Source organism: Pieris rapae, chromosome 12 (assembly GCF_905147795.1).
Source record: "Pieris rapae chromosome 12, ilPieRapa1.1, whole genome shotgun sequence".
In the NCBI taxonomy this organism is placed as follows: Eukaryota; Metazoa; Arthropoda; class Insecta; order Lepidoptera; family Pieridae; genus Pieris; species Pieris rapae.
Window position 1 is genome coordinate 10153590 of NC_059520.1, and position 19171 is coordinate 10172760.

At 33.7% G+C, this 19171-nt stretch overlaps 1 protein-coding gene across 3 annotated transcripts in view; it reads left to right on the forward strand.

Moving 5' to 3' along the window:
* The window catches only part of LOC110996691 (slit homolog 3 protein), a 121637-nt gene that overhangs the window by 13811 nt on the left and 88655 nt on the right, over window positions 1–19171 (forward strand). Inside the window, exon 2 of one of the 3 annotated variants that reach the window (XM_022264503.2) lies at window positions 2518–2557. The exons of the other annotated variants lie outside the window; for them this stretch is intronic. The gene's annotated coding sequence lies outside the window, so the exon portion shown is untranslated. The remainder of the gene's footprint in view (window positions 1–2517; window positions 2558–19171) is intronic. 3 annotated transcript variants of the gene reach the window in all.

The following is a 19171-nucleotide window of genomic DNA, read 5'->3' on the forward strand; positions in this document are numbered from 1 at the left end:
GTCATCGGAAAATCACTTTTATAAATACTGAGGTGGCATTTCATGTTGCCACGCTTTTGGACCAAAACGCGTCGACGCTTTTAACTTAACGAGACACGAAATGATAGCTGCGTTATATTAGCTTAATGTTCAGCGAGTTCTTTTAAGATTTATTTTGTCTATATACGTATATATTTATTTACTGCGAGAGATTTGGATGGGAAGAGGCTTGATCACCTTACCAGAAAATGTCTTGGCAAAACATTATCATTAATGTTATCACGATTTGGTCAGAACTTGTTAACAATATTTTATATTTATTAATTTGTAAGATAATAATTGTAGAGATGTAATTGAAACTGGATCTCATTACGTGTGATTTGTGAGTGATGCGGCCATCTGTCGACGGAGAGGGTTCGTTTATTTCGGTAATTAGCCGCATTGTTCGATAATTTGCACTATTGGGGTTTGGGTTTTTTTTGGACTTTCTAATCATCTGTTGGTTTTTTAGCGTGGGGTTGTGAGAAATTACATATTTTACATAACGGATTTAATAGAACCGTAGACTAAAATTAGTACTGTGTTTAAAAAAGTGTTTGTATGTGTGTTGGGTAATGATCTGAAAACATATGCACATTAATATGCAGATCAAATTGTTCAGCTAGAGTTAAGCTTTTAACGATTTTCATTTTCTATTTAATTTTGAACGGAACAGATGTGTTTTTAAAATTCATAAGCAATTTAAAATATTGATGATGCCCCAGGGGTCACTAAATCAAGTAGCTCGTTATCAGGAGCCGCAGCCGCCATTCAGGGCACGCCCTTCCCCTTTTTCATTACCTTACAGCCACCATTTTATCCCGGAGCAAGTAACTACGCGCGGAGTATTAAAGGCATTTCGTAACCCCTTACTACAATGCCTGATGACTAAGAGTAACTTGACGAGAATATTTGCGTTTGGGTTTTGATAAGTAGTCCTATATGTTTATCAAAAAGGTGAGAAAAGAACTAAAACATTTCACGTTAGATGCAAAGTGAAATGCTATTTCAGTAAAACGTTTGTTTATTTCAATATTTAAACAAGTAAAACAAGAGTGCACATTTCTTTCCGACATGTTATTCAAAGTAACTTTGTTTCGCTGACAAAGAGCCAAGATAAAAGATATTCAAATGGACTCGGCAGAACGAATAAATAAACACTATACGATTTCGTGGAATATCGTCTTGCTTTTATTCGTCCTATCTAACTGCTTCTCAAATTATTCCGCCGCTTAATTATGATTCTTCTACTACTGCACCTCGCTGCAAAACCATATTACTCAGTCATATAATTTGTGATTGTTTTAAAAAGTAATTTATATTTCTCATATCTATAGACAGCGGTTACTTTAAATTAATTAAATACTTGAATTTACGTCACTCTACTGACTAGTACAGCCTTATTCCTAAGTGTAAAGTTTATTAAAATCTTAATATATAATCCGTGTGGTTTCACAAATACTTAAAGCGTTTGCAAGGTAAAAGCAGTACCAAGTGGGATTTATGCGTGGTTCCTACAAAGCCTGAAGGCTGCATTGCGCTCAATGCACAGCCTTTGAGCATTCGCATTTCGTTTGAGAGATTTTTGATTTGGACTTTTATGATGGCATCCTCAATACAGTTTATCCTTACTGTTTCTGATTTTATCTATTTTATGAAGATATTCGGATTGAAAATGTGCGAAAATTGTAAAATATTTCCCTCATTCGATGCCTTGCCTGTCAAGCCTATATAATTTTTTTCAGGAAAGCTAGATAGATACTATGAGATAGACAGATCTATTTCCATATGAACCCATTATAAATTTAAATCGGTTCAGTTGTTTCGATGGAATGCCACCACAAACGCCGACACGAGCCTTAGTAAGTAAAGGTAGAAGTAATGTTATTAAGGGTAATGATTGTTTTCTAACGAATTAACTCAAAAGCTATTGGAACAATATCGAAAATTCTTTCGCCTCATAACAATATTCCAAATTATTTAAAAATAATTAAAAAAACACGGCCGAGTATATTATATAATAGAAGGTTTAATCCACCCTTTCATGTTTAGATTTTAGATGAATCTATGTATGACATAATAGACTAAACAGTCACCCCTCTTCATCACAGAGGTGTCTGTTTTGCCAACAACAAATATAACAACATCAAAGGGCTGTCTGTGTGCTGAGCAAACATTGTGTATCTGATACAGAAATCGGTTATGTCGCCGACCGATAACGAACCGATACTGCCGATAATGAAATGATAACGATGAGTACTTGCGAAATAGGATACCTGAGTACCACGTGTAACCTAAATTGTCTGTTTGATTTGATAATTGCATTTCCTTTTAAATATTTAATCGTTAACAAGGTTTGTGACACACACTTTTATTTTATACCTGACGACTCAGTTTTTGTTGGAGGTGCTGGGTTGACAATCACTCGCTTAATCAATGAATGAATAATGTAACTTTAGAACATATAAAATGAAAATTAATTATTATTTTTTATTTCAGGTAAATATTTATGTTCAACATTATACGACGCTGTGAGAATGTGAGTAGTTCATAAATATATTAATAGGAAAGTTTTTTGTCTATACTATATAATATTATAAAGAGGAAAGGTTTGATTTTTTGTTTGTTTGTATGAATTGAATAGGCTCCGAAACTACTTGGCAGATTTGAAAAATTCTTTCACTGTTGGAAAGCTACATCATTCCTGAGTGACATAGGCTATATTTCATTTTCAAAAAAAATAGGCATCCTTACTAAAATTACGATAACATTAACATTTGTTTATTATTTGATACAATTCTAACAGATGGCGCTGAGTTAAAGGTAGTTTAGTTTAGGTCCGTGTCGTGGTACCAACGTTTCACATAAGTTCTCCTACGGTTTCCCTTGATTAATTTACTACTATGTAATATAACAAAAACCTTAGCCACAGCAACGCTTGGCCGAGTCTGCTAGTTAAAGATATGTTTCCAATATCAACAAAACAGAACAAAAAGAGATAAATCCCACGTTTTTCCTCACTGTTACGTATCAAAACATTCTAATACCAATCAGGAAATGATTACACCATAACTCTCCATATAGCAAAGTAACATATTATGACATACAAGGTTGCGAGCGACAGACGCAGACATTTTTGTCATAACATAACCATAATTGTTGTATTTAAATAATAAATATTTTCCGTGTAAACATAGTAGCGGCATTAACATATATGTATTATATATTATTGATATATTGACATCAAAAACGATTTATTATATCGGTGTTGGTGTGTTTAACTGTGCTTTATTATATTATATTCAGTTTACTTAGTACAACAAATATATAAAACTTTAGCCTAATATCAAAAATAAATTTTTTCATATGTAATTTTTTAGCATGTATAAAAGACGTTGAATGAATATTCTTATCTCGCAGTCAAATGTCATCATCGAGGCCAGTGGGCCGTGAGATGTATCGTAATAACATACTTTGTTCGCTCCCGTTTTACTTTTCTTTGTACTTACTGACATTATTAACTTATAGTCGACAATTGAACCATGAAGCTTATTTAAAGGCACAAAATTGTTGTAATAATATATATATATATATATATATATATATATATATATATATATATGTATATATATATATATATATATATATATTATATACTAGGGTTTTAGACGCAATCTCGAACCCGTCCTTGACAAAGCACGCCTCGATATCCTTACTTCCTTTCTCAGGGATGTCGGATAAGACCACCCGAAGTCTTCCGTGGCTGACAGCTTTTATCAGCCGATAGCCTGATTGAAGCCATGACTAAGGATTTTATAGCGTTGCGGACACGGCCATATTTTCAAGGAGCGTGCTTTGAAATTATCATGTAGACGAATGTACTGCACTTGAATGAAGGTTGTTAAAAGTTTTCATCTCGACTCTTGCTCACGAACAGGATATGCATTACGGAGTATCATAATTAGTTTGTGAACAATAAAAAAATGTGTAACCATATTTTGTAACTTAATTATAATTTTCTTGTTGTATATTCATAGAAAACTCTGTTTATTTTCTCTTCGTTCATATTAAGTACACACACTACTCCACTTCTCTTTAAGAATATACGAGATTCCTATTCGGTATATGTCACAAGCCCGGCCATTAAATGGTCGAACTCTGCAATTAAGATTGACTTAAATAAAGGTCTGGTTAGATCGGCCAGCCCCGTAGAGACCCAATTTGTCAATCTCGAGACCGGATAGTGGGACATTGGGACAGAATTGAACGCACCTTAATTAACCTCCTTTAACCGTTTAGTCTTTAATGCTTAATATTGATAGATTTCCATTCAAATCGTTTACAATCTTAATATATATATTTCTTGTGTGCGTGTGTATGTGACTGAACTCCTCCTAAACGACTGGACCGATTTAGACGAAATTTTTTGTGTGTGTTCAAGGGGATCTGGGAATGGTTTAGATTCACAATTTTGTCCGCTGGACAATGTTTTTTTAATTAATTTTCAATTTATTAGTTGTTGTTGATTTTGGAATGTTTTACATTGGATCCGACAGACGGCGCTACCATCGCAGTGTCAAATTTTAAATAATATTCGAATTTTAATTTTAGTCTGTCCCGAAATTTAAAAAAAGTTTTGTTATCATTGTGTTATATCGTGTGTGACCATGTGCTGGATCGTTAGATATTGTCATAACATTTGAATAATAATTTTCATCAAAATGGCTTATTAAAAATTGAAATTTTGAAATTAAAGACGTGTAGACAGGACAACGTCTGTCGGATTCGCTAGTATATTTATAGATTTATCTTATAGTAGTTCCATATTTCATATAAATGTTATTATTACTAGGTAACTAGCACGGTCTTTTGGACGAGGTACTTCATAAAGAAAGTCAATGTCTTTCAATACTAATAATTATTAGTCTTAAGTCACATATATTTTACTATAAATACTGATTAAACGTATTAAAATCACGTTAATCTCAAAGAAACCGTTAATCGCCGCCGAAACACCAAAAATCCAGGAACTCCGGCTTTTTTGTTCCAATTACTTTTAGATCTGTAATTTGGCTTTGATTCGAAAAGGATAAATTGGTCGAATGCCTTCGAAAGAATAATTTCGTTAAGCGTTTTATAAGAGGCAATCAGGTGTAATACCCGCTATTAGATCCGGGCTAATAATCCTTCCCCTGCGATGGAAATAGCCTTTGGCCTATGTGTAATCAAACTATACATTAATAGGCATACAAGTGTATTTAAGTGTAATCTTGTTTAATAAATGGAAATTAACATTTTGATATGTTTTAACCTGAAACAATTCATATAAAATAATACACACAATGTAATTTCACCTATACGTTTAAATTTTCGTAATCTAACAATTAATAGACGTAGCTCTTAACTTAAGCGCGCCTAAGTGAAACATGAAAGCGCCACAGATTAAAGGGAAACAGTAATAATAATCATTTAGGTTGTTGATTCAGGAATATTTACTTAAAATCTAGAACACACTCTCATATTTCAATTAGCCGACATCATAACTTCTTTTATCAGTTATCTTTGCTAAATTATTCATATATAAACTTAAATATGTAACCTTTCGCTATTTAGCTTATTATTTAGGTATTTCTGTAATAATTGAGATACACCTTAAAAAGTTTTGTATTTAAAACCAACCAACAGCTTTCCATGGTTTGTGCACTGTGGGAACCCTTAATTTGAGTATATTGCTTATTATGAACGACTTACTAATCCGGAAATGATTAAACTATAGCCATTCGCCTGTACATATGCAGATTCCTTCAATTAATTGTAAGCTGGTATAACTATCACGAATGGCAAACACATAGTCAAATTGTGTTTCCACCATTCCAAATACCGTAATTATATGTGCTGTAGCCTTCAAAGCGTTCGCCTTATAAATATTATTTTTAAAAAAATTGTCAAGCTCATGTAAGTAAAGTAAAATATTGGGAACTTTCAGAATGCAGGTCAAAAGTGAAGGAATAAATCCAAAGTGAACAATAAATACAATATCCCATTTCACGGTAAGAACATTAAAACGCTAACAAACGCCCATAAATTGTTCGAGGCGATCCGCGGGCGTTCATTGTATCTCTGATAGGACTATTAATTTGATAGAAATCCCACTAATTGGAGAAATCTTGCATAATGCCGACCTCTCCTCGCCTCCACTTATTTATGTTATCTTTACTGTTCTATAAATTTTCCAAATTATCGATAATATGCTGCATTTTTATTAGATACTTAACGAGCGTTTAACTAAAAGTTAAAGGTTAGAGACGTCGGCTTATTTCGTATAAATGGGTAAGTTTGGTAATAGGTACCTACTCAACGTAAAAATTCTATTAGTGAATTTGTATCGAACAAAAAGAAAATCTTTTAAAAAATTGGCAAAGTTGTGAGGCACCTTCAATAAAGTATCGGAAAGACATTTACAAGTGTTTTTATTGACTTTCATACGCTCGCTTTACTTTCACGGTTAATAGAATTCGCTAGGCAATATATATATACATAGCGTATTTACTTAATAAAACATTGCTTTTACATAGGCATAATAAAGGCGCATTTTTTATATATATACTTAACTGGAAATTTAAATAATATTATATTTTAATTGTAAAAATAAACGATTTAATAAAACAAGAGTAGAACAAAAAATGTGTTATTGAAATTTCTATTTGTTATTTTCGAGGTAATTATTCCCTGGAATCGAGAATTTTTTTTACGAAATACTAGAATAACTACTATAAAAACGAGCTGTTTTTCTATACCAAGCCTTTTTAACGATTTAAATGCTATATAAAAACGAGCAGTGTTGGTATAAAGTCTCAGCGTGCGACTCTCATTCCTAAGGTCGTAGGTTGGATCCTCGACTGTGCACGAATAGTCTTTGTTACTATGTGCGAATTTAACATTCGCTCGAATGGTAAAGGAAAACATCGTGAGGAAGCCTTAGAACCAAAAAAATCGACGGCCTGTGTCAAGTACAGAAGGCTGATCCAAGTAGGTGATCCTTATGTGTGATATTTGTATCCCATATGTTTGATTATTGAAAAAAATTTACAGAGTTTGCATAGAAATCTACAAATAAGGTTTTTTATTCTTAGCCATTCTATGGGGAAAACTATGTTAAAAGGGAAAGCGGTGAGACGTGTTCCGACCTTGTTTAGTTATAAATGTCGCACATTGCTCGGATACTGCCCACGGTAGATGAGAAAGCGAAATGTATGAGAAAAATACAAAATAAATATAATTTACGCATAATGTAATTAAGGAAAACCAAGAAGCGCGTTTGTATTTATATTAATCATCTTTTTTAGTTTTCTTTTTTTTTTAGTTTTTGCAAGATAACCGAACCATAATTATATTACAAATATAAACTGCAGTTGAATATTAACGTATTAAATAGCTTTATAAGCAGGTGTTTTAAATGTATAAATTGAAAATCTGAAGTGTTTGTCACTATTCCACACTAATTTGAAATATTGATGCCGTCTCGACAATTCGTCAGTCATGACATTTCGGTATCTCAAATTTATATATATGTTTTCATAAAAATCTTTATGATATATCAATCATAATAATATCAATATCAAAAATCTGGTATCAATAAAATAAGTAATTGCTAATAATCCTTAACACTGGCGTCATCTGGCCTTTTACTATTCTATACATCTGTAGAAATAAAATAAAACTCGTGACACATCCTCGATGCTTATAAAAAGTGGGTCATTTTTATTTTTCATATAAGACAAACGTTTTTCATATATCATTGGCTATCGTAACGTTCGCGTCACGTACTGCTTAGCTCGATAAAATATAAGGGTCCTTATAGACTATTGCTGACTAGACGCGCCTACAGATAACAAGATCTCGCCGATTATGTCCAGGGCCTTAGATCTGAGATTTGACGGCTTGAAGGTCTTCTTGTAGGTTTTTTTTATCACAAAGTTGTGTTTTAATCTTAAGCTTTTTAACTGACTGATAAAGATTTAACTTAATTCTTATTTAATATGACACTTGCAAGTAGTTGCAAGTGTTGGTATGTAGATATCAATATCAAACGACTCATGTGCTCTTCAGTGAATAAAAAGGAGACTAAAATAAGCACACGGATTTATTATTTATATTGTTTGTTACATTTCACTAAGGAAACGATGCTTTATGTTTATTAGTGTTACGTTTTCTCGTAAAAGTATGTGCCATTTAGGTCTGGTACTCAGATTTCTATATGTGTGTTATGATCATTTGTCAATCTAATACACAAGTAGGTGCTCCGCCTTCTGTGTCTGACACTCGCCGTTGTCTTTTGGGTCTACGGCAAGCCGCTTTCCTCACGATCTTTCTCGTCACCGTTCGAGCGATAGTCAAATGCGCACACAGAAAGAAAGTGGTGCATATTCAGGAGTCGTAAGCAGAAAACACTTGGCCAACACTGCTCTATTTTTACCTAATCACTGGATAGATAACTGTAAACAGTAAAGAGCCATAATGAACCTGAACATTAATATTCAGTGCGCAATAAAACACTTCTATAACGTCGAGTAGTTACAAAAAGACTAAGCGCAGGTGCTAACGCTTTACGATGATTGCCGTCAAAGAACAATAGGTGCTTATTGTTTTATAGGGGCTGTCGAGCATAATCTCCGAGCCCCCGGCCCTTAGTGGCCATGAATATGTAATGCCACATCTACACAATTATTGCTCCGTGACGATCGCGATTGCTTTACGACCGGCCATTCGCGATATTCCAGTTGCTATAGCAACCAAACGACCTAACCGAACTCATAACCACGATAATTAGTCTTTATTGGCTCCGCTCTCAGTGCAAACAGGCTTTCGTTAATTCTTAATTATTTGAAAGAGGTATCTACCTTCTTATTCTAAAACATATTAAATTCTACAAGTTCTTAAAATACTGTCAATATTGAATAATAATTAATCTGTACCTAATCGTATACATTTTAAACATGATTAGTTTCATCATAAGACGTCGAGGCAGAATACGAAATTCCTGAATTACCTCGACGTCCGTCGATCTTCAGCTGAGCTTCAATTTAACTTAGGGTCCTTCAAGATAAGAGTGTACTAATTCCTCAAACGCCGGCCACGCACTTGCGAGCCTTCTGGTAGTGTGAGGCAGCGGTATTAATTACCATCAGCCGTGAGCCTCCTGCCCATTTGCCCCCCTGTTCTATAAAACTACAAGTTTTCTTACATATCAGAAATTAATCAATTCTAGTACAAAGTCGTCAAAATTTGCCCCGTTCAAATTGTAGACCCTTAACTGAAATACTGTCACTAAGCAGCCGCGCCACGAGATATCCATAAATCCCTTAAATTATGAGCTCCTGAGAAAAATCGAAAGTAAAATTGTGGAAAATTATTCGCGCCGCGTAAGGTTATTGGCTAGGCAAGTAACCCGACGCCGCCTGCCGATCTCTAGAGCGTATGAAATCTGCGGCGAGTGAAATATTATACCGACCATAGAGTATAGACTACTCAGATGTATCTTGGACTGTTTTAGGCTTTTTTAGTAGAATCTTTGTAAAGACAATAATTTAACTGTTTTTTTAAATGTCGTCCCAGGTTTGTCAGATCAAATCTATTCTTTTTAAGACATACATTTACATAAAGCTTATATCGAATATCGACTAATATAATGTGTAATAGGCTGAATTAGTTAGTGCGTATTTCACTGAGAGACAGCCAAAGGTTGAAGCCACTTCCCTGCGCTAAAGTAAAAATGGCACACCTGTGAAACTTTTCAAGCGAATCTTTGTCCGTGCCCTGTGAGAGCAGTCCCGGGGCCGGGTTATATTACGGCTCTCGTAAAATTCACGTTTTACCACTTTACAAATAAATAACTTGCTATAAATTGTATGCCTACAAGCCAACATACTTTACGCTGTAAAATATTTGTTTATTTTTTAAAACTGATCACTCGCAAATCTTTTTACATATACAACATTCGCTCAATATGTTAATTTAATATTTAAATACCTAGGCCTAGATTTATTTACTTTATCTAGTTAAAGATAAAGTCTTAATAAGATGTGTAATTAATAAATTTGCAAGTGTGTATTCGGGACAAAATTAAGAAGCTGCCCTTTAGTTGAGCTTGCTTTAACAGTGATTACAAAGTCAAAGTTAACTGTTCATTTTAACCGTGAGCACTTGGGCCTTTCATAAGAGCGGCATTATCTGTTTTAATGGAGACCTACTTTGTGGCACAAAGAGGGAGGGCATTTTAATAACGTCTCTAATAATAAAAGTTTAATAAGGATTTAGACGATGTAACTTTATAATTATACCTAGTTATGAGAGCAGACTTACGCCCGAACCCAATAATTAATCTACAATCTCAGATTGAAAACAATCTAAAATCAGACCGTGACAGTCGATCGACCTCCTATCTGCATCCCAATAACCAAACCATTCGAAGACAATCCATTTTTGGCGACGGATAGAATGCAATCTCTTTGTTCTTTTCACTCATATGTATATATGATAATCAATATAAACCAAATAAAGTAAATAAAACCCTACAAATAATATAAACATATACATCATATTAAATAGCGTTATAATTATTTTAAAAACTAGTGTAAGTTAAAATCTTAAAATAGTATATTGGCACAGTTGACCTGTCATTTTCATACAAAGGTCTATCCATATACACCCATCCGATCTACCATAGAAAGCTTGTATCAAGAGATGGCTATTACAATCCGTTGATTGGTTATTGGCACACTATTATCAGCCTAGATGAGATCGCTTATTAGAGATAAGGCCACCCGTTGCATGTCTTGTAATTTTTATGTATTGTGTTGTGTTTCTTTTATTATTATTAAAAGTATTGCAACAAAGTGTAAATAAAATAATAATAATAATAATAACAATTGAAAATTAATATGTCGGCTGTTATTTTTGCTTAAATAAGTAGGTCATTGCAATTTCAGTTTTGTCTATAATATTTACAAACGAGATTATGTGTGGATCCATAGAAAGACAAATTCGATCTCCAGCATCACATGCTGTCTAGACTCTAGTTACAAAAAGTGTATAAACTGCGTCAGTTGGACATGTACTTAAGTGAATACTACCGAAGCGATAAAAATCACAGTTTACATTGTTTTATCGATTCTCAAAAATTTAATATTAATTTTCTGATTTACACTTTAAACTTTATATCTACCAAAATTTCAACAAATGTAATATTGAATTATGAAAATACAACTTTGTTCACCTGTTTGAATAAGCAAGAATTACGATATAGATTACAGACGGAGGTCAGAATAAATTATGATAATAATAAAGCCAACAAATAATACAATGCTAACTAACGTTATTACGTAATGTAATCTTGAGAGGCCATGATGTCATATTACAAAAACTAATGCGGTTTCTTAGAAGCGGAAACGATAAAATATTTAATTTTAATCTATTGTGTCTTATATGAATCATAATCAGATTGTCATCGGGTTCATGTAAATTTAAACACCTTTAAAGTAAGATAAAACAATAATTGACGTCAATATTTTTCTGTAATCTTCGTCGTCTGGAATTAAGTGTCTTACAACTTTCAAGTCACCACATTCTTACATCTATTTTGTTTCGACTGTCCCAAAGTTTAATTAAATTCGTTTGATTTATATGATGATGGTGGTAAAATCGAGATTCTCAAATATTTATGAATTTCGATGAAACGCATTTACACCTGTCGCTACTGGCATAGAAGTGGTAGGTATAAATTTTAATTAACTTCTATTCATAATAGGAAAATCAAATAGTCCTTTAAGTATTTATTTGCGCTCCGCTGGGTGAAAAACACATTAAATTCGCTCCCATTTCATGTAATCAAAATTTCTAAAAAAAATTCTTCATAAATAAAAGAAGATTTCAATATCTCGGATATTTTCCCTATTCATTATATCTGTTAGGACGCGTCTGAGAGCCTCTTTCAATGAATAAAGAGCTTTACAAGTTTTTTCATATGAACGGAATGGAACCCACTTAACTGGAGTAAATATTTGTTCGCAGGTGAGCGTTCTTATATGTTATGTACATGTTTTGGGGAATTGTGTGACTTTTTAATTATATACCAGTCACGCACGTGGCGAAGTGTTCAGTGGTTAGGTGTTAATGTATGTGTAGCTTTAATTACTTGCCTTTTGTTGCGATATATATACCTACGCATATATTTTTTAGCCAGCGAAGCTTATGAACAAAATTCGAAGATGTGTTTGTATCATTCTCATAGCTTATGAGACGGCGCTCATATTAGTAGCGAGATGATTGCCAAGTCATCATTTCCTATACAAGTCAAGGCAATGACCTCGGCCCTACAATATCTTAATAGTATCTATTATCTAGTTCATTGTTGTATATAAAAATCTTATTTGGTTATTGAATATTCATATTCCATTTTGTGTGTTGTTTATCTGTACCTATCTGTTTATGTGTAGACCAACTGTAGATAACGACTAACAAATTAAAGCAACGAAATTAATGTAATTTGATGAATTTCAATTTATCATTTGAAGAAAATCTTATTATTGTGATAAGTTGAAACAATCGTTTCAAAGTTGGGCTGACACATTGCGGTCGGGCCTACTCAAGTCATTGCTAACAAACTTTTATATTAAAAGCCTCCTCCATAGTCTATAGTATGAAAACATTTCTTTATTAACTCAACAAGCGAAGAGACTTCTAAACTTGGAAACCTTCAAACCACAACTTTTTTCTTAACTAAATTATTAGTCTTATTTAGTCTTAAACATCAACAATCTATAAATGTAGTATACGATTCTGATATTTTAAATAACATCATGTATATGTATTGTACTTAAAACAGTTATCATTAATATAATTACATGGGGAAAGAAGATGAATATTTTACTGTAGTCAATTTTTAGCCTTTATACTAAGGCATTACGTCATATTTCACGTCGCTGAAGCTATTTTGACAAGTGATTACCGCACAGCCTAATTGGGCGCTCCGTATTATTTACCGAAGATATTTTTGCGTTTGAACAGTTGATTGCGCGAATCCGTGGTTTAAGATTATGATCAGAATGAATAATTTGCAGTTTACTTATCATATTAATTTTTTTCTCTTACTAGGGTTGCCTGGAAGAGACCGCCGCATGTGTCATTTGTGTTTTTTTCTTTAATGCTTTTGTTTAAAGCCCTTCCTTCTCTTCTTCGTAGCTCGACTTGTTAATTTACTAAATGAAAGAAAATAAGTTGTGAAGCATTTGGGTACAACCAACACGCTTCTCACTTTTTATTTTGTGGTGGTCACCACTTGACACCACCATCACATATCTACCTTGTCCTCGTTAACACGATGATAGAAAGAAAACTTAACTCTTAATTTACTTAACGTTATCCAAGCTCATGCACCAGGTTAACACAGCTCAGCATAATATATTCTATTATTTTTATAATATGTCTCGAATTGTGTTTATGAAATTTACGACTTACCCTTTATGATTTCGACATGAGCTACACACCTGAGCTCACACTAAGAGAATAGTCATTAATCATACACCATTACATAACCGCAGCACATTTAACTACGACGCTAATGGCAGATGTAAACATCAGAGATGTTGCCGGGATAATCGAATTATTGCGATTATTCGATTTGACGTCTCGCAATCAGCGGACACAAACAAACACGCGAATGCAAACAGACGTCGAACGATTATCAATTCGATTGTCGAAAATTTTGAATGGATTGTAATGATTGAATTCATTGTTTTTGTTTGTCGACTCATGAATTGACATTTACATTATGAAATCGTCGTGAGGATATTTTGTTGTATTGTGATGATGCATTTTTAAATATGTTAAGAGTACATATAAAATGAAAATTCTGTTATAAATAATAAAGAAATTTAAATAATTCTTTGACTAGATTGTTTGTTCCACTTCAGTGATAGCATTAAATATTAATGATTTCCCGCAGACGTTCACACATTCATGTGATAAATACTGGAGCCAAATGTTACAAATTATCGATTAAACAACAAAAGTTTTAGGCAAAACGTTTTCCTTGTCCTATTTACATTTATGAGACAATTAAAAATGTACACTGTAGTTAATGTAATTAATTGTTAATAAATGTGCCTTTCTTACAATATTCTTATTAAATTAGTGACATGAATTTGAGCCAAAATTTAGATCGCTGATGGTCTGAGATCCGGACGTGAGATGAAGTTAATTAAAAGTGCAAAATGAAGCGAACTAATATTATGCATTACAGCTCGTTATTCTTGCAGCTCCTTAAGTGCCTTCGGCTTCCGTTACATCAGCTGCATTTTGTAGGTAATAATGAGCTGAATTGCTCAATTGGTCGGGAAGATATTTTCCCTAAAGGTGAGCTAGTCTAAGTAGAACGGATATCCCCCTTGGCAACAACTTTTTATCTTAAAGCTCAGTTACGCCCGAAAGTGTTGTGCTTTGAGAAGATGATTTCCGTTTTCTCTATGAAATACCGAAGATGTAATGAAGATGAAGTCGAGTAAGATATCATTAGACCGACAATTGGAGTCATCGTATGACATGCAACGGAAATACCTCTTAAACAAATTAGCCGTTTAGCCGTCGTTCACAGTTCTTGTTGACATCTCAGACGTTTATTATTTACTTAACAATGTATTAACATATTTACAGATATACTAAGAAATTAATAATAATAATTTATTTCAGATACTTTTACACTTAAACATATTGATATTTCATTATTTTTAGATAAAAGTCTTCTCCTGCTGTTTCCTTAAGAAAAACAAAAAAGAGACAAACTTAGGTGGATAGACCACCACTTGTCTCTTTTTCTTTTATTTGTACCTTGAGTACCAGCTTAGCAAGAGTAACAAATCCTTAATAAATATATACTATAAAAATATACTTAATTAATATTCCAAAAATTATCAAATGATAAAATTAGCTACTTTTTTGTTTAAATAGGGCAGTAGTCGCACTAAGTCACTTAGATGCTCCTAATAAAACATTTTAAAATTCGTCCACCGTAGAATCGCCGTTAGCATCCATTTAAAGAGTAACTTCGACGATTATTCAATTTAAACGCGCTTTATTGAATAACGGATGTGTTAATTGTGGCCACACTTGACTCTATTATCGTCGCACCTGTGTCTTTGTGTTTACATTTAGTAAAGTCTTACAAGTATTGTCACTGCATCTCTCAGGCGAAAATTTGAATCAATTATTTATTTCAAAATCTTACAGCATAAACTATCTACCATTAAAGTACACATATATCCAATGGAATACATAATAAATACAAAGGGTTCAAATGTTTACGAAAGAAACAACTCAATACAAAATATTAAAATACATTTAACTAAGTAATACCTAATTCGGCTGTGCTGTTTGATAATGTGAAAGTGATCAAAGTGTATGTTGAGCTCATGTTTACGATTTAGCGCTATGGATACTCTTAATACTCTTTTTGAGCATATTCCACGATTGTTTATAATATTATGAAATAAATATTTCGTGAAATGTCTATTTGATGGTAGGAGCCTAGTTTTGGATTAATTTTATTCTTCTTTAGAAATATTCTTGAATAAATTGTTCTTATAATGGCTCAATGAAATAGTTAAACAAATGAGACGCATAACTAGTTCAGTAATTAAAACAGGAAGTAAAACGCATGATAACTAGCGATACAACACAAATACTATTTTGAGACTTAATCCAATAAGCTTAAAGGATTACATCTGCAGGTAACTCTAATTGTATAGTGCATAATTAACGGCCAAGCCAGCCGTGTAATATCCTCCAAGGTGTAGTGCTATTAAATATTCAAGTATTAATTTTGTTGTGTTGACATTTTGGCCTTAATTGCTCTAAATCGAATCGGACCTAACCTGCAATATCATTGCTTTTATCATCTATGAAAGAGGATGGTATTTTCTAGTCATTCTACCGACGACTTCAGACTACAAATATAAAACTAATTTGATTTACGAGTGATAATCAGTTATTTTAATAAATTCATAATATTTTATTCAAGTCCCGAAAACGCCATCACTTCCCTAACCCGAGATATATAACAACCTTTTAAGTCTGGGCCTCACATTAATATAGCTATTTAATTACCTTTTGTTTTTCCAAATGGAAAAGTCCGGTGTCATTCAAGAGCGGGTGATAAATGCGCTAATAGAACAGCGCATAGCTGGCGATAGAATCTACGACATCTTAGAAGAGAATCAAGAGAAGTTACTAGGCCATCGCTGCACAATAATAGCAACTCATAAAAGATGATAACAAGAAAAAACTTGGCTACATTATGTTTATTTAAATATGTCAATTAATTTGACAGCTTAACCTTTAATCCGCCGTTGCATACATATTAGTTTACATCTCGTGAACCAAGATTATAAAGTAACCTTTTACACAGCTTATTCAATATGAAAAAGTGAGGCGATGGCGATAATGTTAGTCGCGAGTTGGCTAAGTGAATAAAGAATGGCCCCATTTGTGGCGCATGTGTCGCACCTCTGTTACGAACTCGCGTTAACTTCCAAGGACGAACTTATTCAAATCAAATAAGAATTTCGACGGAAGAGAAATGAGGATTAACATATGGGAATAAAATTAGTGTGAGTTGCGGACGAATAAAACAAATTAGTAGACGTAACCTCTGCTGTAACGATTCTCTTTAATGTATATATTTTATAACACATGAATACAAAGAAAATGTACAAAAGATTCATAACTCAACTCAATGGACAACATATTACACCATTAGATCGTGTTTACACGGCCGTCGCTGGTGCATTAAACAGTTATCGTTGATAATTCATAGTCGTTCTACAGAGGCAATAAACATTAATGTGCACTGTATAGAGGATTTTGTAATCGCATGTAATTGCCTTGCTCTGCTCGTAGATTCAGAGTTGAACGCAGTGAATCACACCTACTCTAATGATATCATATTTTATTAGAACTGGATGTTCCACGACCGACTGCTTCTAAAGAAAAAGACTTCAAATAAGGCATTTTAATAAACAATTCATTGTTGTTATAAAAAATATAATTACCTCTTTCAACGTTATCAGGCAACTCGATCAAAACGGGAGACTCGTGAAACCGACTGCCGAGTAAATGTTTGAAAGGTTTTAATTACGGTAAGTGAGGGTCGCACCATCAATCTGGTTAATGCCAGCCTCACCTGAAGCGGGAACTTTTTCCCCGTCATTTGTTTGGAATTGAATGTACCGTGTACATCTAACGAGCTTCATTTCTCGGCAAAAGATCTCATTTGGCAAGTCTTTCGTGAAAAAAAACCTCTTTTCAATCACACGAACATTCTGATCGGGCCTTTACAAGATGAATTTTAGCGTTTTAATGCAAGTTATGTCCATGTTAATGGATGAATATTCCTTTTATTATTCTCTTTATTTTGCATGACCCCACTTTATTTCCACGGATCACTGAGCAGTTATTAATACCACCAAAAACTTAATTCGCTTTGTACGTAATCTGAAATTGCGTTTTATGCTTTAATTCAAATAAAATGTCATTTAACTAAGTGCGGACCACCGCTTCGTAAGTTCGTAATAAGTTACAATTTTGCAAAACGCTCATTATTTTCGTCGTCTGGTTTAATTTCATTTACCTTTGTACTGCTAATTGCGCTTTCTTAGATCTCTTTATGATATAAGCTACGATTAAAGACACGGCGTCGTCAGCTAAAAATATTCAAAGAGGTGAATACCTAAATAGGTCGGTTAATGCGGCCTCACGCGCCTCCGAGGTGCTACCCGGTGGGTTTCCCAAGTGCCCTCCGAGTCGTGCTCTCGTCTGGTTGCCGGTGCTCTTTAGTTGGCCGGATAAATCTCAAATTAGATTAAGCCTGAGGCCGGTCGTGACGCCGCAAAGAATATGAATGATGACTATGTAATCCGCTGTGGCGTCCAACTCGAGATGGCCTCTGGTACTCGACGTTTTGTTTGATTCCGCGTATTACTTACATGGTCGTTCTATTATACGTTTCACAATCATTATGGAATTAAAGCAATCTCTGTGTTCCGGTCGTAATAATTGAACCTTTTTGTTGTTCGTAATATCAATGTGAATGCACTGTCCCGTTATGTGCAGTGACGCAACGGTACTGGCGCGACGGATTTCCTGGATTCAATTCCCAAGACTAGAATGTTTACTGATATTCAATTCTGAAAACTAGAAATGTCAAATATATTTTTAATGATAACAATACATAGGCCCGTTGCATCCCTTGTAATTTATATTATATACTGTGTTATTTGTATTTCTTTAGCAACGAAGTGTAAATAAATAAATAAATAAATAAATAATACATTTTTGTTTAATTTTCTGAAGCTTAAATCAAACTAAACCTGTATTTCGTAATTCATCCGAATCAATCAAGCTACCAGGGTCGTATAAAAAGCAGGAGCTTCCCGCTTAGTTAATCAGACTATTTGTCCGATGACCGCAACATTAGTCCCGGGTCCGAATCCGGGGTCCCGCTGAGTTTGGCCGGGAGTGCCTGGGATCACCCGGGTTTGTCTGACTTTTCCCGGGTCGCGGTCGCAGCAATACCGACATTTAAAATCTCGTAGTTATCCCATGCATATGATATATTTGTATATATACATAACTTTGTAGTGCTCTCAATGTTGCCAGGTTGCGGCGAGCAAACAATCAGCGCTGAGGTCAGCAGTTTAACAGATAATTAAATGCGCATCCTATATTGGTTTCTTTCTTATTGTTTTTATAGCTTTTTTAAATTTGTTTTTCAATATAAATCGCTTCTCTCCTTTAATATTTTAACGTATCGTGATGAGTTTATTTATGAGTTACTATATTTGAAAGTTAGAGAATTTGCAGAGTATTACCACTCTAATACTTTTTCCGTAACAAATAAATAGTGTATGTCGTGGTACATTGCCCCTAAGTAACAAAGGAATTCGAATTGCAAGATATCATCAAATATTGTAATGTTTGCGTAATCACGTTTACACACTGCAAATGCTTTGGCGTTTGACTGGCAACAAGTTGCTACATATTTCCCCCTCATACGATTTAAATTAAAATACTTTTATTAGATAGTTTTGTGTTCGTGAATTTC